Source organism: Phocoena sinus, chromosome 5 (assembly GCF_008692025.1).
Source record: "Phocoena sinus isolate mPhoSin1 chromosome 5, mPhoSin1.pri, whole genome shotgun sequence".
Classification (NCBI taxonomy): Eukaryota; Metazoa; Chordata; class Mammalia; order Artiodactyla; family Phocoenidae; genus Phocoena; species Phocoena sinus.
In genome coordinates this window covers 71,910,913-71,937,266 of record NC_045767.1, presented here as the reverse complement: position 1 = coordinate 71,937,266, position 26,354 = coordinate 71,910,913, and the positions used below count along the sequence as shown (strand labels likewise).

Genomic DNA, 26,354 nt, shown 5'->3' with positions numbered 1-26,354 from the left:
TCTGTTTTTTCTTTTTTTCTTTTGCCCTACCCAGGTATGTGGGGAGTTTCTAGCCTTTTGGGAGGTCTGAGGTCTTCTGTCAGCATTCAGTAGGTGTTCTGTAGGAGTTGTTCCAAATGTAGATGTATTTCTGATGTATTTGTGGGGAGGAAGGTCATGCCCACGTCTTACTCCTCCACTGTCTTGAAGTTCCCCCTCTTTTTTTCCCTCTCTTCTTCTTTGTGCTTCCTCTAGTTTCACTTGCTGACAGGATGCTGCTCACAGAGGCCTTGCACCTGGCTGGCCCTTCAGACCAGAGTTCCTCCAGCAAAATGGCTACTCCAGACATCTCAGCTCCATGGCCCGGCCAATTGACATTTTAAAATGAAGCTGTTATGTTACTCTTTTAAATGTGTCCAGTGGACTTTAAATACCGTAGTGACTTGGCATCACAGCCATTCAAAATTTACAAGCCCTTGTTTTAACACTGGACAGATATTATATAGTTCTTCTTTTTCCCTGAACTCTTATTTCTATTTCCTTTCTCTCACAGAAATTCATTCTGGTGTGTTCTCTTTTTAATGCTTATAATGATTTTTTTTATCACCCTAGAACAAAACAAAGTATAAAAATGGAAATTACTACTTATAAAAAACTTCCCTCACTCATGAGACTGAATGTTAGCATTTTTGATTAATTTTACCATAGTTATGACTTAAGTCTATTATGTGTTTATAAATAATTACTAAATTTAAATGTGACATTTGTTGGAAATTCATCTCTTGATGTGTTAATAGGATGATTTCTTTTACAACTTGTTTGTGTAGAATTGAACAGGGTCTAGTATCAGTTCCATTCCTTTTTTTTTTTTTTTTTTTGTCTTCTAGATTGTAGTGCCTTGAAAACTTATTCACATAATTAAGTACATGGGAATAAAAGGAGTTTGCCATAATAATGGCCTTCAATTATTTGAACAACTTTCCAGTTTAATGGTCAAAAGTCATATAGTAATAATGTATCATTAAAATTATTTTTAATGATTAGATGACAACTTGATTAGATTCTCCTTCCATTTTTGAAAGCACAGAGTTGGAAAACACCTTACTTGCACATGAATTTATTATCCAGTCATTAGAGTCTTCACAGTCTCAATTTTTGAGAATTTTACCAAATTTATCAAATGTCTATTTATTACTTTTTCACTTAGAGTTACTTTGTTTACCCCTATATACTGAGAAAGATTTGGGAAACTAAAATATTGTTAATTTCAATTAATTTTTGCTAATACAGTAATTTTGATGAAAAGCTTTTCATACTATCATATGTTTTACATATATGCATCAAAGCTTTGAAGCTGTTAATTTGGTTCATTCAGTTTATATAGAATTTACCTAATTGGTAAAGTCAATCTTTAATGTCAAACTAATTGGGCAAATTAGAGTGACTTTCTGACAGAAATAGCTGATTTTATTTTTTAGTTTATATTAGTGTGTTAATATATGTTCCTGTGATAAGAATCTTACTTTTTTTTTAACTTCTTAATTTATACAGAAAGTTCACTTTTTTCTTATGAGTTTTAACGCATGCATAGATTCATGTAACCACCAACACAATCAGGATACAGAATAGTTCTATTACCCAAAATATGTACTCATGTTGTCCTTTGTGGTCAAACCCACATTTCTACCCCAAACCCCTGGAAACCAGTGTCTCCAGACCTTCAGTCATGCTTTTCCAGGATGTCATATAAATAGAATCATGTTATCTTTTCAGACTAGCTTCTTTTACTTATTGTGATACTTTTAAGACTCATTCATGTTGTTACGTGTATCCGCTATTAGTAGCATTCTTTTTACTATTACTATTTAATTTCAATGTATGATTATTCATTCACTTATTGAAGGATATTCATTTTTAACCCCCCTTGCTTTTTCTCTCCATTTATTAGGTCTTCCTTGATTCTCTTTTAAACATTTTCATTATATAGATCTTGCACATATTTTGTTGGATACTTTTAGAGCTATTGTAAAAGGTATTGTTTTTAGAATATTGGTTTCCTATTGTTCATTGCTTGTTATGGTAGACAGAATTATAAGGTAGTCTCCAATACCCTGTGTACTCACTACACTTGTATAGTCTCCCTACCTTTGAATATGGGTATGAACTGTGAATATGATGGGATAGTCACTTCTATGATTAGGTTATATGTCACAGTTGACTTTAAGAAAGGTAGAGTATCCATGGTAGAGCTGACATAATCAGGTGGGCCCTTAAACTCTATTCTTGGTTATCTGAGAGTTTTTATCATGAAAGACGTTGAATTTTATCAAATGCTTTTTCTGAGTTTATTATTTTGATCATGGGGTTTTTCTTTAGTTTGTTAACAAGGTGATTACATTATTATTTTTTGGATGTTGAAATAGCTTTGCTTCCCAGGATAAACCCCACTTCGTTTATTATGTTGTGTCTAGGTATTATTTTCCTTGAGTTTATTCTCTTTGGGCCTTCTGAGCTCCTGAAGCCTAAATTTACATCTTTCACTAGACTTAGGAAGTTTTAGTAATTTATTTTTCAGTTTTCTGTACGAATGTTTCTCTTTTGCTTCTTGGATTTTAATGACATCAGTGTTAGATCTTTTTATAGTACCCAACAGGTCCCTGAATTTATGTTCATTGTTTTTTTCAATCTTTCTTCTCTCTCATTAAGGTTGGATAATTTCTGTTAATCTATATTCAAGTTCACTGACTCTTCCACTGTCATCTCCATTCTGCCATTCTGTGGCTCTTAAAAAAACTTATTGTATTTTTTAGTTCTAAAATTTCTACTTGATTCTTGTAGCTTCTACTTCTTTACTGAGAATTTCTGTCCTTCCACTCTTTTCAAACCAGTTACTTCATGGAGCATGTGTATTATAGCTGCTTTAAAGGCTTTGTCAAGTAATTCCAACATCTGCATCATCTCAGGGTTGGTGTTTATATTTTCACTTGGGGGTACTGAGAATGTCCTGCTTTTTAGTTTGTCAACTAATTTTGGATTACAAACTCGGCATTTTGAATATACAGTATTATGAGATTCTGGGCTCTGTTAAAATTCTTTGGAGAATGTTGATTTTTGTTTGTGTTTTTTTGTTTCATAGTCAGTTGACCCATTTGGATTTAGGTAATAATTCCCATTATAACTTCTATGGGCTTCTGTTCCAATGTCAGTTTAGTTTTCAAAGATTTTGTAGTACTGTTTTGATCCTTCCCACGTATGTGCCTCCCATGGACCAGTCTGGTACCTGGGCCATGGCCTACATTGTAGTTTACTTCTCAAAGCCTTTGGAATTATATTTCATTTCATTTTCATGGATGCATTCCTGGGCAATATGCTCAGGACGTCATACACAGCTCCATCAGATCTTCTCCTCAAACTTCCTTCTCTTTGTGATCTCCCTGAAACTCCCTGGCTCCCAGGGACCCTTACTCCTGGTCCTTCATCCAAAAAGGCTGTAGTTTCAGTATCCTTGTACTGTCACAACCACCTCTGGGGCCTGCTGCCCTCCCTGTTGCAGGCGTACAGCTTTAGGACTGGTGTTCCCGGTAAAAGTAAGGTTCTTGTCTCATCACAGAAAGAATTCAGAAACGAGACAGGAAGATCAATTTATTTAAGCAAGAATACACTCTCAGAGGGAGAGAGGGCAGACAGGTGAGTAGCTACACTGGGTTTCTTTGGCAAGAGGGTTATGAAGGGCACATAAATGAAGGGGCGGAATATTCGTTGGGGAAAGAGGGGTTTGGGGTCGTATTCCTTGATTTTGATCCCAGCTCCACCTTCCCAAGGGGAGGAGGGATTTTTGTCCTTATTTAGCTTTTATTGGAAGGGTCATGGCATTGGTGCACGATGGGTACTTCTTATCTGCAAGGCTAATTTTATTGTAATGAGAGCATAATGAGCAACAGGTTATGTTAGGATGCAGGAGACTCCTGCCTTGCCCCACCTTTCTTTGTCTGCCTCCAGGACACTTCTCACCGCAAAATGTGTCGTTTTCTGACAGTCTGGAGGCTCCTGCTTTTCTGTGTCCTCCCATGGATCCCTGCTGTTTACAAGATGCAAGGTTTCCTGCCACCTGGCCTGTGCCCGCCTTTCTCTGCTCATATCTAGCTACCTGCCTGCTGTAACACTGGGAACTCCCTCCAGAGGAGGGTCAAGAGGGAAGACACCTCTGGAGACTTCCACCCCTCTCTTAGTTTGGCAGGGCCTCTTCGTCCCATTTCTCTGACCAGTGAGAGAGTTTCTCTTGGTCATGCCTGCTGCACAGTTCCATAATTTTGCTGCCCTGGTTCTGTGTTGTGAAATATGGGTGAAAAAAGAAAAACACTAGAAAACTCATTTCCTTATTAGTCTTTTTTATTAATTGAAGTCTAATTGACATATAACGTTATATTAGTTTCAAGTATACAATGTAATGATTTGATATTTGTATTAGTCTATTTTAAGTCTTGATTTCCCTTCTCAATCTGCCTGCTGTTCCTTTGTTTTTAGATACCATAGATAGTTGCTTTATGTGTTTTGTTCACAATTCTCAGTTATAATCAGAGGGGGAGATGAGGTGGAATATTCTTATTCCATTTTAACTGGAGCTAGAAACTTAGAATCTCACTTTTTACTCTTAATTTTTTTTTTTTTTTTTTTTTGCGGTACGCGGGCCTCTCACTGCTGTGGCCTCTCCCGTTGTGGAGCACAGGCTCCGGACGCGCAGGCCCAGCGGCCATGGCTCACAGGCCCAGCCGCTCCGCGGCATGTGGGGTCTTCCCGGACCAGGGCACGAACCCGCGTCCCCTGCATCGGCAGGCGGACTCTCAACCACTGCGCCACCAGGGAAGCCCTTTACTTTTAATTTTAAGATACATATTTAGGTAGGCAGACAGACACAAAATTCAGTGCCTCGACACAAGTTTGCTGCCTGAAGGAAATGAGCCACCCTTGCCTTCAATGTTTCTTCTCTTTGATCTTTTAACTTTGCCCTTCAAGGGGTTTTCCCTTAGGAACAATATATTCTCTGACTGTTGGAGGATGAGGATGCAAGATAGCTAAACGGAAGGTATTTTGAATTATCTGTCTGTTTGGAACTCCAGATGTTTCACACTTTAGAATTATATACCAGAGCGAGTTTGGAATGGATAAGAGACATGGTTTTTGTTTTTGTTTTTGTTTTTCCCATCAATTGAAAAAAAGGACATCATGAAAGGGGAGGTAGGGAAGGAAAACTGATGACTTCATCCTTGCATGTGGCCTCAAGTAAGGTTAACTATGGAAAAGAGGGAAATTAGGATATGGAAATTGATTCCCTTAAAGCTCTGCCTGTATGTACCCTTGGAAAGTTTTTGCTTACCCTTGGGAAACATCCCACCCTAAGAAGGTGGCTATTGTAGAATCATACAGACCTGGCTATTATCCTGGTTCTACTTCATTAGTGATCATCTAATGTTGAAAACAGACACATATATCATAAAAATGAATCACAAGGGACAGAAATGCATATGCATGTATCCAAGTGATTGCATTAGTATATGTGATAAGTGTCAAGCGCAGAAAAGTGCTGAGTAATTGTGAAGATGGAATAGTTAGAGGCTGGTGGGGCTAGTCTTTGGAAGTGGGATTTCAATAGAGATTTGTAGAAGGGAAAATCAATTACTTTTAAGTTAAGCTACTCTTGGGTGAATATGGTTAAGGCAGTTACAGAATTAAACAAGAAAAAAAAAATCCCAGAAGATGTGGTGGTCAGACTTTCCAATCCAAATAATAGAGAATAATAGTGTTTAATAAGAATAGTTATAACAATAATGATATATAACATTTGCTGAGCATTTATTATATACAAAGCACTGTGCTAAGCATCTTAGAGACGTTTTCTTCTTTATCCCTCACAGCAGCACTGTGAAGCTCATAGTTATTCTTCCTGTTAACAGCCTGCATGTTTGTGCCCCCCTCCCCCTGCCCTAATTCAAATCTTTTTTTTTTTTTCGGTACGCGGGCCTCTCACTGCTGTGGCCTCTCGCGTTGCGGAGCACTGGCTCCGGACGCGCAGGCTCAGCGGCCATGGCTCACGGGCCGAGCCGCTCCGCGGCACGTGGGATCTTCCCGGACCGGGGCACGAACCCGCGTCCCCTGCATCGGCAGGCGGACTCTCAACCACTGCGCCACCAGGGAAGCCCCGGGGAGCCCCCCAATTCAAATCTTCAAAGTAACTCCCAATGGAATGGTGTTAGGAGGTGGGAACTTTGGGAGGTAATGAGGTTTAGATGAGGTTGTGAGGGTGGATCCCGCGATGGGATTAGCATCTTTTTTTTTTAAAGAAAAGGAAAAAAGAAACAAATATTATTTATTAGTGCTTAGAGAAATGTAGCAAACCCTAAAGAGAAGCAAGAGTGTCCTTTTAAGAAAAGAGCCCAGGGCTTCCCTGGTGGCGCAGTGGTTGAGAGTCTGCCTGCCGATGCAGGGGACGTGGGTTCATGCCCCGGTCCGGGAAGCTCCTATGTGCCGTGGAGCAGCTGGGCCCGTGAGCCATGGCCGCTGGGGCTGCGCGTCCGGAGCTTGTGCTCCACAGCGGGAGAGGCCCCAACAGTGAGAGGCCCGCATACCGCAAAAAAAAAAAAAAAAAAGAGCCCAGACCTTGCTCTCTCTGTGCGCATACACCAAGGAAGGCCAGGGTCAGGTGCCAACCTCACCCTGCTGGCACCCTGATCTTGGGCTTCCAGAACCATGAGAAATAAATATTTGTTGCTTAAGCAACCCAGTCTGCGGGATTGCTGTGGCAGTGTGAACTGGCCGAGACACTACCCATTTTGTAGATGAGAGAGCTGATGCTTAGAGAGGTTAAATAACTCGCTCAGGATTATAGAGGCAGGACTCTGCAAAGCTGTGATTTGAACCTGTTTGAATGTAGGCCTGTTAAGAGTTCAAGGACCTAGGATGGCCCTGTTATAAAACATAGCGCACCCAGTTTAAGAGGAGAAAAGAGCATTTCTACGTGCATTTAACTTAACAGCATTCAAAATGAGCACAAAATGGTGATGCTGTGTGCAGAGCCTACTTATTTAAAAATCATTCCTTGCAGGCACTTAGAGTAGATTAAAGATTAGACCTATATAGCGTTAGGCCCACAAAAGAAGGAAAAGGTTTATTTTATTTAAAAAGTGCATATTGTGTCGGGACATTTCTATGTATACGTACATGTATATGTATAAAGCGCACAATTGCATATATAAAGCAATTACTGTTCCTTAACCTTATAATTTGTGATTAGATATGCAGTGGTTACCTGCACGTGCCCCATCAGCTTCTCTCTCTTCTTTTCTTCATGGCAATGTTCCTATTTTTTTTTTCGCGATTGGCGTTTCAGATAAATCTCAACACAGGACAAAAAGTGGCTGTTTAGTTTAGAACTGCTGATATTGACCTGGTAAGGAGGAGTTCAGTGTTTTGCTCTCAGTCTCCTTGGATAAGATGTCAGGAATGTATAGCTTAATTTAGGCAAAGACTCTGTACTGAAAATAAGTCTGCCTGCCGGCAGTCTTCTAATTAAAGAAAACATATAGTGTTCAGATCTGCCTGGTATAGATAAAAATAAATGAGCCTCGAAATATTTTTATTTCATGAAGTCTTTTATTCCGCCAGTCAAATACAGGGGCAGACATGAAGGTATGGGCCTTTATTTCTGTTATTTATAGCAAAGCCTTGCAAGGTGAATTGACTGGGGATTTGATATGAAGTAAGATGCAAGGCCACATACTTCTTAGCAAGAAAACAACACCTGTACTTTAGGACCCTAGTTCACTAAAATCAACTCAATGCAATGGACAGAAAGTTCTAGATGAAATGTAAGGCTGATGGCTCAAAAATCTTGAGAGTCCTTCACAAGTTACTTCTGTCCACTAAATAGCATATAGAAGGTCTGAAAGAGTTAATGTTTTCTGAAATCGCTTCATACATCCAGCCAGTGGTCCCATAGGACCTGGCTTTTTACTCCATACAATAATCTGAAATATTATTCTTTGGGGTTGCTAAGCTGTTTCCAATTTTCCCGATTTGTATTTCAGAAGACTCCCTGCTAAGTATAACTTTTGAAAAGAGTATTTTTTACAGATTTTTATAGGATAAAATCTGAAGTCTGGAAAGCTTCTTGCGTAACTGTGAAACTCAACAGCCAGGAGATTAACATTTGAACGTTGTAACAAAACAAATACTATTTGTTTATTCTGATAGAAAACCAATAGTTTTATATGATTTAATAGCCTCGTTTAGAAGAACAAATTACTAGAGAAATTTAAGAAAAGGGGAATTATTTTTATGTTCATCTTGTTTTCTGGGACCTCAGCTTGAAGACATGCATTCATGCTTGTTTTCAGCAGTTATGGAGCTGCAATTATGCGCCATTCATGCATCAGCAAAGGGGCATGGAGCACCTAGTATGTGCTGGGATTGTTTCTGGTGCTGGGGAGGATTGTTTCTGGTGCTGGGGATTCAGGAGTGAACACGACTGACAAAGTCCCTGTTCCGAAGGACTCACGCATTAGAGATTTGGTGACCCGCTGGGGAGAGGAAAAGGCAGAAAGAATGATAACAAGCAAGTGTTTGGTTGGGAAGAGGTGGTGTTTGTACCACTTGTCAAAGTAGAGGCTACAGGGAAGAGACTAGTTTGGGAGAAAGAACCATTTGGACTTGTGAATTCCCTTGTTATGTCATTCATTGGGTGTAGGTACCAGGAGAGAGGGTTTGAGCTGGGGGAACAAAGAGCTTGGGAGTTACTAGTGTATATGTTGGGCTGAAATCAAAGAAGGTGAATGAGCTTATGGAGGATGAACATGAAGTACAAGGGAAGGACACAAAAGGAAAGGGGACAAACTTCAGGACATTTAAAGGGCAAATTGCAAAAGCAGTTTTGATGACATCTGCCCTCCTCTGAGGCCCACAAGAGTTGTGAGAAATGGCTCAACTCACCTCTCATTTTATTTTATTTTATTTTTGACCTCTTTCGCCTTTTAACTATAATACGGGCTAAGGAATGCTAAATCTTCTACTTTAGTTCTTCTCTTTCCTTGCTCTTGTCTTTTCCCTAGTTGATTAGGAAGCAGGTTGGTGCCCTACTAGCTTCAAGAGAATTGGAATGGAGTCCCACTGGGACTCTGGAAAATTCTTTATAAAAAACATGATTCATTGTATTCTATAGCAAGGTAGAAAATGTGTGTAAATAAACATTGGTTTTAAAAATAGATCTTATTGGCTTATGGCTCAGGTTACAGTGACAACTGTCGTCTGTTAAAAACAAGAGTCTTGCAGTAATAATAATAGCAATAGCAACAACAACAATCATAATAGCTAACTTCTTGCGTGTCTGCTGGGTGCCGGTTACCGTGTTAAGTGCTTTATATCACTGTCTCATTTAATTTCCTCCGCAACGTACTGGGTATATACTATTATCTTACAGACAAGGACACTGAAGCTCATCATTTCAGGATATTTCCTGACAAAATAACCTTGACACTGAGTATGTTTTTGAATGAGAGGATGAATGAAGGTGCTTTTAGCAACGAAGAAAGTAACTTAAGGGCACAGAATTAATCCAGCCTTTTGCATTGCAACTGGGAGTCTCGTTAGGATTATTATTATGAACAACAAGACATGCAAGCTGACAGCGACGTTTATTGCAGAAAAGGGAATGGACTTGCAGAAGCTAAGTCTAATGAGCTAGTGATCCGTGTCACTAATATTTTGTGCCCATTTTGGCTTTTGGTGCCAAGTCAGATGCCCTAAGGCCGTTCTGCCTGGCTGAACGCTGGTCTGTTTTTATTCCTACTTGGAATACTGTGCTCATTTGCAGCCAGGTTCCCTCTCCCCTGTCCTGTGTCTGTGTCTGTTCCTCCTCGGCTCGTTGCCGGTTTATCACTCTCATGGTGTGATATGGGGCTGTCTGTGCCTTTGTTCTTCTCCTATCTAGAACTAAGCCTTCCCAGTTTCTTCCGGTCCTGGCATGGTCCCCCAAAAGATATCAACTGAAATTCCTACAACCAGCAGTCATAAAATGCAATAGGATGTCTCTCTTTTCCTATATTTAAATGTGATGCAAAGGCTTTGTTTTTTATTCTGTGTCATGCCTCATATAATAGGTCTAATAGATTGAACATGAATGACTGAAATACTCGAGAAATCTGTAATTGGGGTCCTGGTCCCAGTCTCTTTTGTACAGAGCACGTGGCATCAGATTTCAAAATAAAAACAAGGAAACAAAAGCAGCTGGTCATCTAACAAGTTTAGTTTTTAGGTTTCATCTGAAGGGAAGAAATAGGTTGCGGAAAGTGATCTGAGCCTGCCTGGAAGTGTGAGAGAGTATGGATGAAGATTGGGGGCCAGTGAATGAAAGGACGGAATGAAGGGATTTCTTGGCTGGAAGAATACAGACTGGTTAGAGAGGAAATGAAAGCTGGGAAAACTGGAGGGGGCCTTTGAAGTCGAGAATGAGGAGTCTGCCCTTGATAAGGAGAACAACAGTGAGGCCACTGGTGGGGTGGGGTGACCTGGTCAAAGCTGTGGGTGAGAAAACACATTTTTTACCAGCTGGTAAAATTGAATATGTATCGGTTTTGCATGCCTGAGTCCTCGATTAGAGCCATTGTTGTTGCTGTGAAAAACCTTGAAGGACGTTACAATGGAAAATAAATGAGAAAGATCCTTGGTTCTGGGATTTCTGAGTTTCGACACAAAATGTTACTTTTCCTTTAAGCAAGCTAAACGTAACTTTTCTTCTAGGGGCGGGCATCTTTTTGGTCTTGCCAATTTATTTTTTTTGAAAATTTGCTTTAGCTGTGGTGTTGGTAGTATTATTAATACAGGAATTTTGTTTATTGCATCAGTTACAGCTAATAGGTATTTCCCTACTGTGCATTGTAGAGAATATATTCTCTATTTTTTCCAACACATTATGCTTTCAGTTATTTTATCTTTAACAAGTGTGAAAGTGGCCCATTTACTTTTTAGTAATATTTGTAAAGCATCAATATTTTTGTGTGATAATTGAAGCCGTCTTTTTTTTAAACTGATGCACAGAAATAAGATACTGAAGCTTTTCTCATAGCTATATTTAGCTATAAATTATTACTGCATTGCAAGTGAACATATGAATAGAAAAAGGACTATACATATACATTCATATATATATACAATACATATATATGAAAAACACTATTCTCTGTGATTTAACTTTGCTTTGGATTGTGATCCTTTATATATGTTAAACATTTTCCTTGCTATATAAAGAAAAAGGTATAGGAAGTGACACTGGATTACCATACTCAGGCAACGGCTCTAACTGTGTTTCTGACAGAGAGCAAAGGTGTCTAAATACTTTTTGGCTAGCGTCATCCTGTTGACTCAGATCCTTTTGAGTTGCAGAAGTTGGATACCTAAAACGTTCGTATTTACAAGTCAATCTCTTGTTTATTGGTATAGCTTCGTTTTATGCCTTTCTTCTTCCAAAATCGTGCAGTGAAACCAAAGTCTAGGTGTGTGAAAGCCCAAGGTCAAACCAAATATTGGAGGATCACAGTTGTTTGCACTAAGCACTGAGTACTGTGAATGAGTCATTGTGTAAACTGAACAGATGTTGGGAGCAAGTTGGCACGGTGTAATGAACCTCATTCTCGCCGTATATCATTGGGTTACCCTTTGGTGCCTCCAAGGGGAGATGTGCTTTTTAAACAACCAATTTACTAGTAGGGAACAACATAAATATTAGGGAAAATACAGTACTACATTTAGTTCAGTTGAGTATATGTCAAATGACAACTTGAATAACTCCCTTAAAATTCAGATGTTGAAAAGTCTTCTACTTCTTTCCTTTCTCTTCAGGGAGGATACCTTAAGCCAAACAGATGTAGAGTTCAGACTACACTCAAAGGCTCCCTAGAGGAAGCTTGAACAATATTCCTTTGCAAACCTATCCTAATCTGTCCTACTTCTTAGGAACAGGAAATTTGTCCCTGCCTTTTTATATTGCAGCACTTTTTGCATTAGCCCTTAATGCAGAAGAAAAGGTGTTTGGGCACCTTCTTCCATGAGATCTCTCTCTACGTGTCTCAAGAATATTGTGAAAATTGTGATCATGGAACCAGGATTACCAGGTGGTCCTCACACAAGGCCAAATACACTTTAGGTGTGTTCTTGTTTCTGGTAGATTATTCCTCTTTCCATAATCATACTCTTTGATTCTGATATCAAGGATGTTCCCTTGGTGAGATGGTGATGTGTTTTCAGTTTGTGGCAATCAGTAGATTTTGATGGCAATATTTATTTGTTTCTGCAGGTTAGAGTACTTTGCTTTTTCTCCTAGTATTTTGTGTTTTAGTTATTCTAACTGAAATAGATTATATTATTTAATGTTTACTACTATTTTAGTTCTCTTCACAGATCTTATTTAGCCAAGATCATTTAAAATTCCCATTCTTTGAGAGTCCTCCTGTTTTCTTAGAGTTTCTTTCGTGCATTATCTCAATTACTACTAAAGAATATAATGATCTTAAGGCCAGAATTGATCCTTATCAGACATCATCTTACAACATTAGTCACGGGGACTTCCCTGGTGGTCCAGTGGCTAAGACTCCAAGCTTCCACCGCTGGGGGCACAGATTCGATCCCTGGTTGGGGAACTAAGATCCTGCATGCCGTGTGGCATAGCCAAAAAATAAAATAAAATGAACTATTAGTCACAATAGCAAAATATATGTGTGTGTATATATACATATACACACATATGTGTATAAAATCAATCTTCTGAGTTCTCTTATTGTCTTCCAGTTTTTTACTGTATTGACTATAGATTTGTTGATTTGAAATTATACCCATCATTTTCCTTTATCTAAAGGGTCTGTCAACTTGTTCCAGATCAGGATCAGCAAACTGCAGCCCATGAGCCAGATACAGCCTGCAGCCTATTTTGTAAATAAAGTTTTATTGAAACGCATCCATGCCCTTTCATCTGTATATTATCTATGACTGCTTTTGCTCTACAATGGCATAAACAACTGCAGCAGAGACTGTATGCATTGCAAAGCCTAAACAATTTACTATCTGGCCCTTTATAGAAAAAGTTTGCCAACTTCTGTTCTAGATTAATTCATATTTGCTTTAGAGCCTTGGATTAGACATTAGAAAACCTGGGTTCCAGTCCTGCCCTTTACATTCTAATTAGCTCTATGACCTTGGCCAAGTCAAGTTTCCTCATCTTTAGAATGGAGAGGCAGGACTGTAGGTTTGCCAGTCTCTTCCAGCTTTAAAATTCCAGAAACTTAATTAACTCTATTTTACCTGAAATAATTTAAAGTTGATTCTTTTCTTACAGATTGAATTTTGGGTTTCTCATAATCCCTCTTGAGCATATTAGGCACACATCCAAATTTCCGTACATGTTCAATGATTTTAAAATAATAATCTAGCTTGCCTATATGAGCTCTATATGTGCCAGGTATGGAGTCAGGCACTTTATCTTTTTTAGTCTTCAGAATACCTCTCCGTGGTGGGTATGAGTGTTCATGCTGCTGATTAGAGGCAGAGCTGGGACTGGAACCCAGTTCTAATGGTAGAGCTCCATGCTCTTTCCACTGCAGCAATATTACCTCTTTTCCTGTGCTGCCTCTAATTTTAATTCAGTTATTTGAATATATGGTAGCACCTTACTTATCCAGAGGTTGCCACCTAAATTAATCAGAACACAACCAATGATTGAAAAGTAAAAATACAAAAAAGATGAACAATGACATAGCTGTTCACTCTGCCATTAAAAATATTTCCCACGATCCTCTTTCATAGCATGTTCATTTTTACTTTGAAAACAAATCTAAAAACTGGCTTTTGTTTGTTTGTTTGTTTCCCAGATCTGTAATTAATGGCAAACAAATTGGAAACGGAGGTGGATAGAACTACTGGTGCAGGTATCTCTACACCAGTAGAGATGGTGACCACTGAGCCTGTATATAATGGGGAAGGATGATACATTCCAAGGGGCAAGAGCCTAAAGCAGGCAGCACTCTTAGGCAGCTTAGCAGAGGGACAAATACTACCCCCCTCTCCCGCTCCGAGGAACTTTCCTCTGGCACTGAGAAATTTTTGCCGCTCATTGTAAAGACCTTGGGGCGACAAAGAAATGTTAAAAATTAGCACTCTCCATTTCAGAAGGTGGAGAACAAGTGTTCTATTTCACTGAGCTTTAATAAAATTATGAAAGATGTTAGGAATCTTAAAGAGATACGCTTTAGCTATTTGAAGTTTTCTCTATGTGGAATATTTCCTTCCTTAAAAATGCTGAACAAATGAAATACTGCCCAGTCCAGATTAAGAAATCTTTCTGCGGGTATTCACCTATTTTGCCTCCTTTTTCTGGTCTTTGTTATTGTCTTATTCATTGTTCACTCTCTGAAAACCGTGCTCTAGAGATAAGTAATTAAAAGTCTACCTTTGCGGTTTCATGTATTACCAGTTTTTCTCCACACCTAATTAAGGCTCAGGATTTTCCATTATCTCTTTCTATTCCCTATAGCTTTCAAGGTTTTATTGTTTCCCTTTAATTTAAAAAAAGTTTTTTCAAAGTAGAAGCCCGTTTTCTTCTTGAGTTTTAAAAAGCCAGCTTGCCCTGATCCATTGTGTATTATCGATTGTAAAGTTAAATCTTGCAGAAGGTAAACTTATTTATTCTAATTCCAGGCTCTTGTAGGGTTGAGAGGAGTGGATTTGGTGGCTTTCATGTTTCTCTCTTGAACTCACTTCTTGGTTTTGTCTTTCTTTTTTTTAATTTAAATTTAAATTTAATTTTTTTTTAATTGAAGTATAGCTTATTTACAGTGTTGCATTAGTTTCAGGTGTACAGCACAGTGGTTCAGTTATATATTTTATGTATATATATATTTTTTTCTTTTTCAGATTCTTTTCCCCTATAGGTTATTATAAAATTGAGTATAGTTCCCTGTGCTATACAGTAGGTCCTTGTTGGTTATCTATTTTATATATAGTAGTGTGTATACGTTAACCCCAAACTCCTAATTTATCCCTCCCCCCCTTTCCCCTTTGGTAATCATAAGTTTGTTTTCTATGTCTGTGGGTCTATTTCTGTTTTGTATGTAAGTTCATTTGTATCATTTTTTTTGATTCCACATGTAAGTGATGTCATATGATATTTGCCTTTCTCTGAGTTACTTCACTTAGTATGATAATCTGTAAGTCCATCCCTGTTGCTGTAAATGGCATTGTTTCATTCTTTTTTATGGCTGAGTAATATTCCAAAAAATATGGAAGACTTCACGAATTTGCATGTCAGCCTTGTGCAGGGGCCATGCTAATCTTCTCTGTATCATTCCGATTTTAGTATATGTGCTGCCGAAGCAAGCGTTTGGTTTCTTCTTTCTGATGCAGAGACATTTCCTTCTATGTTGATTCTCTAACCCATCACTTCTAATGGTCTATTTTGGGGAATGTTTTAACAGGTCACACATTTTTTGAGGTAATATTTTATGCAGTTTATTTCTGGAAAAACCTACTAGAACTACTTTTGGAATCTAAGAGCGTTGGGAATGTTTTAACTGATTTATCCCTCATACCTCAGGGGGGATGTCAGAGGAGAGAGGGTTGTTGCCCACTGACGCCACGGGCCTGAGGCACAATATGTCCTTAAAGTACTTCCTTCTTCGTTTGGCTGCCTATATTATGATGTCACTTTAATAGTGTCAGTGATAACAAAGAAATTAAATGTATCAAAAGCTCGCTTGGTGTCAGATACTGTGCCTAATGGTTTGCATGTATTATGTCAAATCTTTGCTACAATTCTGTAAGGTAGGTGCAGAATTACAGGCATCCTTCAGTGAATGACTGGGCTGTATTTCAAAGATATATTTGCAAATTAGTTATTTCAAACATGACAGATATTTTCTCATAGAAGCAGTGTTGTGAGTACATCTCTAGGCTGTTACTGACGCCTATTAGATTCATAGTTGATATGTGTAAATCAATGTCTCTGTCCAAAGGTACATCCACAGTCCTCAGAGGGGTGTGGTGGACCCAGCTTCTTCCTCGGGTCCTAACTTTCATACCTTTTTATTCTCAGATCTTCCTTATGGACAGATGAATAATGGGAATGAAACCTCTCCAGATTCAAACTATTCATATTAGTTACAGAATAATTAACCTGCTGTAATAGAAGAGATCCTGAAAGACAGTGGCTTAAAGAAAATAACATTTAATTTCTCTGTTAAGCGATAGATCCAAGATGAATTTTCCAGTTTGCCAAGTCAGGCTTGCCCTATGAAGTCATCTAAAGATGTGGGTTCCATCCATTTTTTGCTTCACCAATCCCTAGACCAGGTTCCTTGTCTAAGTGATTGAAGATGGCTGAGCCCTGTATCTGTGCTCCAGCTTGTGGGAGGGCAAACAGAGGAAGTACATGGCAGCAAGTCCCTTTTAAAGCAGGCCAAGTAGAAGAAGAATCTGCTTATATTCTATTGTGGAGAACTTAGTGATATGGGACTGGGAAATGTAGTCTTTAGCTCGGCAATCTTGCGTCCACCTTAAACTCCATTACTATGAAAGAGATGGAGAGCACGTTAGGATGGACAGCTAGCAGTTCCTGCCGTATCACAGTGGTGGTTCCCATGTCTAGACAGTGACTCCAACAGGATGGAATTTGGTGAGTATGGCAGAAGAGATGTGGGCAGAGGAAGAATACAGTGACCTAGTGGGATGCTGGAACCCCTGCTCCTGTAACTTCTCAGAAGGACTTGTCACAGGTTTTCATCCCCATCTCACCCTCCCTGCCTTTCTGTTTGCTTTGAAAGGCAGAGGCAGGGCCGGTTTTCTGGGCTGGCGATCCGTGCTGTGGCCCAGGGCCCTGTGCTTAGAAGGCTTCCAGGCTTGGTTTAATGCTTTGCTGTCACCATCTTGAAATTAATAGCTTTATCTTTATACTTGTGTAAGTGAGGTTTGATGGGACAGTGGAGCATGTACGTGAGCGGTGGGGATGTGTTAGTGGGTAGGGTGTGCACACTTGGGTACCTACCAAATGGCTTGATGGTCAGGCGGTGTGGGTGCTGAGCGATTGGTCTGGTGGCCCAAAGCATGTGCCTGAGGACTGTCTGGGAATCCACAGGGCCCCAAGGTGGCCGGGCCAGGACCTGGGCCCAGATTGATGGCCGTGATGGTGCCACAACAGGAGAAGCAACAACAGAAGCAGGTTTTGAGGGTGGCAGTGGTGGGCTTGGCCCTGGGGAAAAAGAGGGACTCCACATGGGGACTTGTGGGAGGCCAGCTTGGTCGATTGTCCCTGGGGCCTGTCCCTGTGGCTTCTGCACAAATATTAACTCTCCACCTGAACCATGAGACAGACAGTGCTTGGGCAACAGACTTTGTTAGTAAATTATTATACAATAAAAGCACATGCATGAACATTGCAATAAAGCATTTATCAAGGAGTTATTAGAATTCTTCAAAGATTTTAGAATCCTTGGGAAACATTGCAAAACAAATATCCACAGGTTTGGAAATAGAAGTTACAGTTAACCATTGTCAATGGAGAAAAACCACTATTTTTATGTGCACCACTTATTAATGAGGTGCAGTATCTTTGGGTGCAACACTTATTAACAAGGAAGATAACATAAAATGAAAATTTTCCTTAAAATTGGTGATACAGCTATAGAATATATAAACAGACATTTTGAATTGTACACAAATTTTGAAGCCACATTTGAGTTCTGGTGTGATCTCCACGATTTATAGGAAATATCAGAAGAAACATTAACATGCCATTGTATAAGTTTATATTTAAAATTAAATTCAGACTTAGAACTAATTCATATGAAGAGTTAAACCTTTTCATTAATTTCTCCATGACAATCATCAGCTCTAGATATACTAAAATTTGTATTTTGAAATAATTTGTCGGAAATATATCCCAGTGCTGTCAAGCCTATAAAATAGCCTTAAAGCAACAAGAAAAGTTGCATCAGAAAAAAGATCCTTGTCAAAATTAAAAGTTAACAAAAATTGTTTGCAATCTTGCCTTTTTGTCAAGCTACTGACACCATCTTCCATTATATAGATTGAAAATAATGTTGCTAAAAGTATACATTTTTTTTTTTTTTTTTTTTTTTGCGGTACGCGGGCCTCTCACTGTTGTGGCCTCTCCCATTGTGGAGCACAGGCTCCGGATGCACAGGCTCAGCGGCCATGGCTCACGGGCCTAGCCGCTCCGTGGCATGTGGGATCTTCCCGGACCGGGGCACGAACCCGTGTCCCCTGCATCGGCAGGCGGACTCTCAACCACTGCGCCACGTGGGAAGCCCCAAAAGTATACATTTTGATGAATTAGTAAATGAATTTGCAGAATGATGAGCCAGAAAAATCACATTAATAGTGTAGTTTTTCTTAAATTATGACACAAAGTATTATTTTTTATTCAGTTTATGTTCCTCATATATCACTATGACTGCTATTATGTTTTATAAGTGATAAAATAAGGGAAAATATGATTATATTTTAGTATTTTTTTATTGAAGTATAGTTGATTTACAATGTTGTATTAATTTCTGCTGTACAGCAAAGTAACTCAGTTATACACATATATATACATATTCCTTTTCATATTCTTTTCCATTGTTTTTTTTTAATTGGGGCAAAGTTGACAAACCATAAATACACACGTTTTAAATCATATTTTAAAGTATGTATATATATACTTATTTAAATCATACAATTTAATACAGTTGACATAGGTATATATACACCTGTGAAATCATTACCACAGTCAAGACAGTACACATGTCCATTACCCCAGAAGTTCTCTTTCATTTTTTTGAATTCTTGAATTTTATTTACTTTTTTATACAGCAGGTCCTTATTAGTCATCAGTTTTATACACATCAGTGTATACATGTCAATCCCAATCTCCCAATTCATCCCACCACCACCACCACCCCACCCCCCACGGCTTTCCCCCCTTGGTGTCCATATGTTTGTTCTCTACATCTGTGTCTCAATTTTTGCCCTGCAAACCAGTTCATCTGTACCATTTTTCTAGGTTCCACATATATGTGTTAATATACAATATTTGTTTTTCTCTTTCTGCTTTCTGACTTACTTCATTCTGTATGACAGTCTCTAGATCCATCCACGTATCAACAAATGACCCAATTTCATTCCTTTTCATGGCTGAGTAATATTCCCTTGTATATATGTACCACATGTTCTTTATCCATTCTTCTATCGATGGGCATTTAGGTTGCTTCCATGACCTGGCTATTGTAAATAGTGCTGCAATGAACATGGGGGTGCATGTGTCTTTTTGAATTATGGTTTTCTATGGGTATATGCCCAGTAGTGGGATTGCTGGATCATATGGTAATTCTATTTTTAGTTTTTAAGGAACCTCCATACTGTTCTCCATAGTGGCTGTATCAGTTTACATTCCCACCAACAGTGCAAGAGGGTTCCCTTTTCTCCATACCCTCTCCAGCATTTGATGTTTGTAGATTTTCTGATGATGCCCATTCTAACTGGTGTGAGGTGATACCTCATTGTAGTTTTGATTTGCATTTCTCTAATAACTAGTGATGTTGAGCAGCTTTTCATGTGCTTCTTGGCCAGCTGTATGTCTTCTTTGGGGAAATGCCTATTTAGATCTTCTGCCCCTTTTTGGATTGGGTTGTTTGTTTTTTTGATATTGAGCTGCATGAGCTGTTTATATATTTTGGAGATTAATCCTTTGTCCATTGATTCGTTTGCAACTATTTTCTCCCATTCTGAGGGTTGCCTTTTCATCTAGTTTCATCTCGTTTATTGTTTCCTTTGCTGTGCAAAAGCTTTGAAGTTTCATTAGGTCCAGTTTGTTTATTTTTGTTTTTAACTCCCATTACTTTAGGAGGTGGATCAAAAAAGATCTTGCTGTGATTTATGTCTTCCTATGTTTTCCTCTAAGCATTTTATAGTGTCCGGTCTTATGTTTAGGTCTCTAATCTATTTTGAGATTATTTATTTATTTATTTTTTGCGGTACGCAGGCCTGTCACTGTTGTGGCCTCTCCCGTTGCGGAGCACAGGCTCTGGACGCGCAGGCTCAGCAGCCATGGCTCATGGGCCCAGCTGCTCTGCGGCATGTGGGATCCTCCCGGACTGGGGCACGAACCCATGTCCCCTGCATCGGCAGGCGAACTCTCAACCACTGCGCCACCAGGGAAGCCCTTGAGTTTATTTTTGTGTATGGTGTTAAGGAGTGTTCTAATTTCATTCTTTTACATGTAGCTGTCCAGTTTTCCAGCACCACTTATTGAAGAGACTGTCTTTTCTCCATTGTATATCCTTGCCTCCTTTGTCAGGTTAGTTGACCATAGGTGCATGGGCTACCTCGGGGCTTTCTCTCCTGTTCCACTGATCTATATTTCTGTTTTTGTGCCAGTACCATATTGTCTTGATTACTGTAGCTTTGTAGTATAGTCTGAAGTCAGAGAGTCTGATTCCTCCAGCTCCATTTTTTTACCTCAAGACTGCTTTGGCTATTCGGGGTCTTTTGTGTCCTCATACAAATTTTACGATTTTTTGTTCTAGTTCTATAAAAATTGCCATTGGTAATTTGATAGGGATTGCACTGAATCTGTAGGTTGCTTTGGGTAGTACAGTCATTTTCACAATATTGATTCTTCCAATCCAAGAACATGGTATATCTCTCCGTTTATATCATCTTTAATTTCTTTCATTGGTGTCTTATAGTTTTCTGCATACAGGTCTTTTGTCTCCTTAGGTAGGTTTATTCCTAGGTATTTTATTTTTTTTGTTGCAGTGGTAAATGGGAGTGTTTCCTTAATTTCTCTTTCAGATTTTTCGTCATTAGTGTATAGGAATGCAAGAGATTTTTGTGCATTAATTTTTTATCCTACAACTTCACCAAATTCATTGATTAGCTCTAGTAGTTTTCTGGTGGCATCTTTAGGATTCTCTATGTATAGTATCATATCATCTGCAAACAGTGACAGTTTTACTTCTTCTTTTCCAACCTGTATTCCTTTTTTTTCTTTTTCTTCTCTGATTCCAGTGGCTAGGACTTCCAAAACTATGTTGAATAATAGTGGTGAGAGTGGACATCCTTGTCTTGTTCCTGATCTTAGAGGAAAGGCTTTCAGTTTTTCACCACTGAGAATGATGTTTGCTGTGGGTTTGTCATATCTGGCCTTTATTATGTTGAGGTAGGTCCCCACTGTGCCCACTTTCTGGAGAGATTTTATCATAAATGGGTGTTGAATTTTGTCAAAAGCTTTTTCTGCATCTATTGAGATGATCATATGGTTTTTCTCCTTCAGTTTGTTAATATGTTGTATCACATTGATTGATTTGCGTGTATTGAAGAATCCTTGCATCCCTGGGATAAATCCCACTTGATCATGGTGTATGATCCTTTTAATGTGTTGTTGGATTCTGTTTGCTAGTATTTTGTTGAGGATTTTTGCATCTATATTCAACAGTGATATTGGTCTGTAATTTTCTTTTTTTGTAGTACTTTGCCTGGTTTTGGTATCAGGGTGATGGTGGCCTCATAGAATGAGTTTGGGAGTGTTCCTTCCTCTGCAATTTTTTGGAAGAGTTTGAGAAGGATGGGTGTTAACTCTTCTCTAAATGTTTGATAGAATTCACCTGTGAAGCCATCTGGTCCTGGACTTTTGTTTGTTGGAAGATTTTTAATCATAGTTTCAATTTAATTACTTGTGATTGGTGTGCTCATATTTTCTATTTCTTCCTGGTTCAGTCTTGGAAGGTTATACCTTTCTAAGAATTTGTCCATTTTATTGGCATAGAGCTGCTTATAGTAGTCTCTTAGAATGCTTTGTATTTCTGCATTGTCTGTTGTAACTTCTCCTTTTTCATTTCTAATTTTATTGATTTGAGTCCTCTGCCTCTTTTTCCTGATGAGTCTGGCTAATGGTTTATCAATTTTGTTTATCTTCTCAATGAACCATCTTTTAGTTTTATTGATCTTTGTTATTATTTTCTTGGTTTCTATTTCATTTATTTCTGCTCTGATCTTTATGATTTCTTTCCTTCTATTAACTTTGGGTTTTGTTTTTTCTTCTTTTGTTAGATTGTTTGAGATTTTTCTTGTTTCTCGAGGTAGGCTTGTATAGCTATAAACTTTGCTCTTAGAACTGCTTTTGCTACATCCCATAGGTTTTGGATTGTCGTGTTTTCATTGTCATTTATCTCTAGGTATTTTTTGATTTCCTCTTTGATTTCTTCAGTGATCTCTTGGTTATTTAGTAACTTATTGTTTAGCCTCCATGTGTTTGTATTTTTTACATTTTTTTCCCCTGTAATTGATTTCTAATCTCATAGTGTTGTGGTCAGAAAAGATGCTTGATGTGATTTCAGTTTTCTTAAGTTTACTGAGGCTTGATTTCTGACCCAAGATGTGATCTATCCTGGAGAATGGTCCACGCACACTTGAGAAGAAAGTGTAATCTACTGTTTTTGGATGGAATGTCCTATAAATATCAGTTAAATCTATATGGTCTATTGAGTCACTTAAAGCTTCTGTTTCCTTATTTGTTTTCATTTTGGATGATCTGTCCATTATTGTAAGTGAGGTGTTAAAGTCCCCCACTATTATTGTGTTACTGTCGATTTCCTCTTTTATAGCTGTCAGCCGTTGCCTTATGTATTGAGGTGCTTCTATGTTGGGTGCATATATATTTTTAATTGTCATATCTTCTTCTTGGATTGATCCCTGAGCGTTATGTAGTGTCCTTCCTTGTCTCTTGTAACATTCTTTATTTTAAAGTCTATTTTATCTGATATGAGTATTGCTACTCCACCTTTTTTTTTGATTTCCATTTGCATGGAGTATTTTTTTCCATCCCCTCACTTTCAGTCTGTATGTGTCCCTATGTCTGAAGTGGGTCTCTTGTAGACAGCATATATATGGGTCTTGTTTTTGTATCCATTCAGCAAGTCTGTGTCTCTTGGTTGGAGCATTTAATCCATTCACTTTGAAGGTAATTATTGATATGTGTGTTCCTATGATCATTTTCTTAATTGTTTTGGATTTGTTTTTGTAGGTCCTTTTCTTCTCTTGTGTTTCCCACTTAGAGAAGTTCCTTTAGCATTTGTTGTAGAGCTGGTTTGGTGGTGCTGAATTCTCTTAGCTTTTGCTTGTGTGTAAAGCTTTTGATTTCTCCATCGAATCTGAATGAGATCCTTTCTGGGTAGAGTAGTCCTGGTTGTAGGTTCTTCCCTTTCATCACTTTAAGTATATTATGCCACTCCCTTCTGGCTTGTAGAGTTTCTGCTGAGAAATCAGCTGTTAACCTTATGGGAGTTCCCTTGTATATTATTTGTCATTTTTCCCTTGCTGCTTTCAATAATTTTTCTTTGTTTTTAATTTTGTCAATTTGATTACTGTCTGTCTCGGCGTGTTTCTCCTTGGGTTTATCCTGTATGGGACTCTCTGCGCTTCCTGGACTTGGGTGGCTATTTCCTTTCCCATGTTAAGGAAGTTTTCAACTATAATCTCTTCAAATGTTTTCTCGGGTCTTTTCTCTCTCTCTTCTCCTTCTGGGACCCCTATAATGCGAATGTTGTTGCGTTTAATGTTGTCCCAGAGGTCTCTTAGGCTGTCTTCATTTCCTTTCATTCTTCTTTCTTTATTCTCTTCTGCAGCAGTGATTTCCATCATTCTGTCTTCCAGGTCACTTATCCATTCTTCTGCCACGTTATTCTGCTAATGATTCCTTCTAGTGTAGTTTTCATTTCAGTTATTGTATTGTTCATTTCTGTGTGTTCTTTAATTCTTCTAGGTCTTTGTTAAATATTTCTTGCATCTCCTCGATTTTTACCTCCATTCTTTTACTGAGGTCCTGGATCATCTTCACTATCATTATTCTGAATTCTTTTTCTGGAAGGTTGCCTATCTCCACTTCATTTAGTTGTTTTCCTGGGGTTTTATCTTGTTCCTTCATCTGGTACATAGCCCTCTGCCTTTTCATCTTGTCTGTCTTTCTGTGAATGTGGTTTTTGTTTCACAGGCTGCAGGATTGTAGTTCTTCTTGCTTCTGCTGTCTGCCCTCTGGTGGATGAGGCTATCTAGGAGGTTTGTGCAAGTTTCCTGATGGGAGGGACTGTATATTAGTTTTTTTTGTTTTTGTTTTGCAGTACACGGGTCTCTCTCTGTTGTGGCCTCTCCCGCTGCGGAGCACCGGCTCCGGAGGCGCAGACTCAGCGGCCATGGCTCACGGGCCCAGCTGCTCTGCGGCACGTGGGATCTTCCCGGACTGGGACACAAACCCGTGTCCCCTGCGTTGGCAGGTGGACTCTCAACCACTGCACCACCAGGGAAGCCCTGTATAATAGTATTTTTAAAGCACTTTTTTTCCCCTGCAAGGAGGTCCGCATCTTCATTTTCCACTGAGCCCTGTGAATTATGTAGGTGGTCCTGGCTGGGGGACTAGTCTGTCTGCTCAGCTTTCTGCAGCTACCTCTTGGCTGCCTTTTCTATGCCTGCTACAGATAGCATGAAGTCCCATAGCTTCTTTGCCCTCACCCATGTAGCTCTTTTGAGTTTTTAGAGGGGATTTCAGTTACTAATGATGAATGAGAAAGAGAGGGAAGTCAAGGCCGGGCTTCTCGTCAGGCCTCTGTCTTCTTCGGTTTCTTCGCTCAGCTCTTGCCTCTTGCGAAAGTCAGAAGCACATGTGGTTGATATCTGCAAAAGCACAGGTGGTTCTTGGTTGCACCAAGGCCCGATATCAGATTCATTTACCTTTTAGAGTACCATTCCCGAGTCTTTTGAACACTCTTTTACAGGTGTTGAATCGAACAGCAGTTTTCCCCTAGTGATCTTACATGGCCCAAGATCCCTGCCACCCTGGGGTCCTCCTGCAATAGAATTGACTGAATCAACCTGGAACCAAGAATAATGACTAGAGAGAGATGCCAGGTCATGGCATCTCTGACACAGGGAATGGGAAGAAGAGGGCAATTGTCTTTTGGGAGAGAGGGCACACTTTCCTGAGCCAGTCATTTGCAGGTGGCTGTATGTAAGAGGCTAGGAAAAAATTCATAAGATATCAAGGCATCTGTGGTTAGCAGAATAGTGGCCCCCCAAAGATGTCCCTGTCCTATACCCTGGAAGCTGTGAATATATTAATTTGCATGGCATTGGGGAATTACAGTTGAAGATGGAAATAGGGGTGCTACTCATCTGATCTGAAAATAAGGAGAGCCTCCTGGATTATCTGAATGGCCCAATGTAATCACAAGAGTCCTTAACAGTGGAAGAGGGAAGCAGAAGAGGAGAGTCAGAGAAAGAGATGTGGACGCCCATGCAGAATTAGAGAGATGCTACGTTGATGGCTTTCAACATGAAGGAGGGGGGCCATGAGCCAAGGAAGGGGAGGCCCAGCCGCTAAAAGCTGGAAAAGGCAAGGAAACAGATTCTCCCCCAGAGCCTCCATAAGGAGCACGCACTTGTGAGCATCTTTATTCTAGCCCAGAGAGGACCGTGTCAGACTTCTGACCTGCAAACTTGTGAGAGAATAAACTTCTGTTTTAAGCCACCCAGTCTGGGACAGTTTTTTACAACAGCAATAGGAAACTAATACAGAACTCCTGAGTGTTTTATATTAAATGCATGGGCTCTGGAATCACACTGCTCAGGTTTTATTAAGTAGCTCTGCTACTTATTAGCCAAGTTACGTGGGAAGGTTATCAACTTTTCCAAGCCTTGGTCTCATCCTCTGATACATGAGGTGTCACCTCATGGCTGTGTTCTTAGGTATAAATGAAGGTAAAGCCTTTAAGACATTGCCTGATAAATAGAAAGCAGTTGATAAGTATTAACTTAAAGTCTTGGATATCCGATCCTGGCTGGAATTTTTAGCAAGAGAGGACATCGCTCCTCTCTGATTCCCGTGGAGTTCACTGTCACCCCTTCTGTGGCCCCTGCTGCTCCTATGTTGACCCTCTGTCCTCTGGGGCCTTTTTTACCCAGGTGTGTCTTTGCTGGGGTCCCACTCTTTAGATTCTACCTTTTCCTAAGTTTGTATACTAATTTTTCAATATTTTTAAAAAGATAAGTAAAAAAGATATATATATACATAAAGTGCTGTCTCCGGAGGTATTAATCACTGATAACGACTTGTCTCTTTTAGTCTCTGTAAGGCCCTATAATTATGATTACTGCCATGTCCAGCACTGTCTACGGACAGCCTCCAGGATTCTTGGTTGGTTGAGTAAATGAGGAATCCCCAGGAACTGCCTTTTAATTGAGGACTTTTGGCTTAAATTCAATGAGTAAAATCCAAAATGAGGAATTTCAGCTGG

General features: G+C 39.2%; 1 protein-coding gene and 1 non-coding gene across 2 annotated transcripts in view; one reads left to right on the top strand and one right to left on the bottom strand.

Annotated features, from left to right (window-relative positions):
* CORIN (corin, serine peptidase) overlaps positions 1 to 26,354 on the top strand; it is a 222,651-nt gene that overhangs the window by 82,193 nt on the left and 114,104 nt on the right. The window lies entirely within an intron of this gene.
* On the bottom strand, positions 15,288 to 15,390 carry LOC116754867. The gene has a single exon (XR_004350196.1). It is a non-coding gene; the product is annotated as a U6 spliceosomal RNA (small nuclear RNA).